At 34.2% G+C, this 1,811-nt stretch overlaps 1 protein-coding gene across 1 annotated transcript in view; it reads left to right on the top strand.

The window, feature by feature from the left end:
- LOC122079257 (fibrous sheath CABYR-binding protein-like) overlaps window positions 1–508 on the top strand; it is a 13,822-nt gene extending 13,314 nt beyond the window's left edge. The window contains exon 4 of the transcript XR_006140380.1: window positions 237–508. The gene's annotated coding sequence lies outside the window, so the exon portion shown is untranslated. The remainder of the gene's footprint in view (window positions 1–236) is intronic.
- Window positions 509–1,811: the final 1,303 nt, after the last annotated feature.

Genomic DNA, 1,811 nt, shown 5'->3' with positions numbered 1-1,811 from the left:
CCCCTTTCACCCTAGATCAAAAGCTGAAGGATTGCAATTTGTTGTGGAGGTGGTGGAGAAAAATTGGGTTTATGGAAAGCAAATCTATCATCCTATGCGAGTAGGGCTGTGTTTATCCAATCAGTGTTTTCTACTTACTGATGTATCATTCTTTTTCTAAAAGTGTGTGTAGCAGGAGATTGGATTCAATTAATGAACTTGGTTAGGTTCTACACTAAATCCTATTGGTATTATAGGTGATGAGGTGGAGGCCGAAGCCAGGAGTCTTGCCCAAGGAATTGCAGGAGTTGCAGGAGTAAAAATAGGATATCAGGAGATCGAGATGTGGATGAGTACAGAATTGCTTGCTTCTATGGTTCTCAGATTTAAGGAAGCACCTTGGCCATGGGAAAATTTTAAAAATTTATTCGATATTTAATATTTTTTTATTGGTAAATACTAGATATTTAATTGGATTGTTAGAATTTTAAGAGTTTGAGTATTAAATTTTATAAGAATGATACGGTAAGATTAGCCCATTTCTTTACTTGGGAAGTTAAGAAGAACAAATGGAACTTTTAAGCTGAGGGGGATGGTGTCATTTGTTCAACAAATGAGCTATCATCATCACCTTGTTCCAGAATTTTGGCTGCACATGATCAATCCTTGAAACCATAGTATGAAATTTCATCGAAATATTTTAGTTTTGGCACTTGTCAAATCACAATGGCATGTAATGAGGGATCTTTATTTATTTATTTATTATTATTATTTTTTTTTTGTAAAAAGGTATTAAAATTTCTCATGGGTTTGAGCCTGAGGGTTATGTTTGATTGTAACGGATATTTAAGTGGAAGGGAAATGTAATTTTCATACTAAAAGCAAAAAATTTTATGATATTACTCCATGCGGTCCCATGTGATTGTATAAACTATTTAACATTTTTAATCATATTTAATAATGACACATTTTACATATTATAGCAACGGATTTTGGATGTAAAATAAAATTACATTGACTAAATATGAAATAATTTGAAGTTAATGATACAGTAAGGGAAATGATTACCCACATTTCTTAATTTCCTCCATCTCCATTTCCCTAATGACATACATTGGCTTGCACTGAAACTTCCTGTTATGTGTATTAAATTGGTCGGTTCGGTGCTAATCGGGTTGGTCCCATGAAACCCTAGACCCGATGACCAATCAATTATGTATTCTGTCTCATGTCTTAGGACCAAGATCAATTGCTAATTATCCCCACTCGTCCCCGGTTCTTAAACTGTCTTAAACGATCTTTAACTAGTCCCGAGACCCAAAGATGAATTAATTAAGGTAAAAAATGAGTGATTTAAAGCGCCCACGTATATGGCCCATACTCAATAATTTCCCTAAAATTAAACAAAAATCTATGAGATTTATGGGTCTCAGAGGCCAATTTAACAGATATCTATAAATAAGCATGGCATCCACTGCTAGCTGATAACACATCTTTAATTAGAATAAATATTGTCAGAGGTACTAAGAAAAAACCACACAATAAGCAACAAGAGTTTTAATAATTTGCCCATAAAGAGCTATACTACTGGAAAAAGCAGAAATTTTTATTTCTGAGGCGCCTCCCATTCAAAGGTAGCTGCTATTGATTTCTTTCAGTCAGGCCAACAAATTCCATCATGAACAACCCATGGGAGCTACTATGATGGTATGTTGCCCTACGTACCTTGCAAAACCAATAAAGAAGAAGTCATCTTCAATGTCAAAAATCAATTATTGTTGCAGACCCAGGTTTTTAAATCAAGCTTCATCAAACTTCAATTACTCAGTTGA

This window comes from Macadamia integrifolia, chromosome 5, assembly GCF_013358625.1.
Source record: "Macadamia integrifolia cultivar HAES 741 chromosome 5, SCU_Mint_v3, whole genome shotgun sequence".
NCBI classification, from domain to species: Eukaryota; Viridiplantae; Streptophyta; class Magnoliopsida; order Proteales; family Proteaceae; genus Macadamia; species Macadamia integrifolia.
Note: the sequence above shows the minus strand (reverse complement) of the source record. Positions and strands in the feature narration are given on the sequence as shown.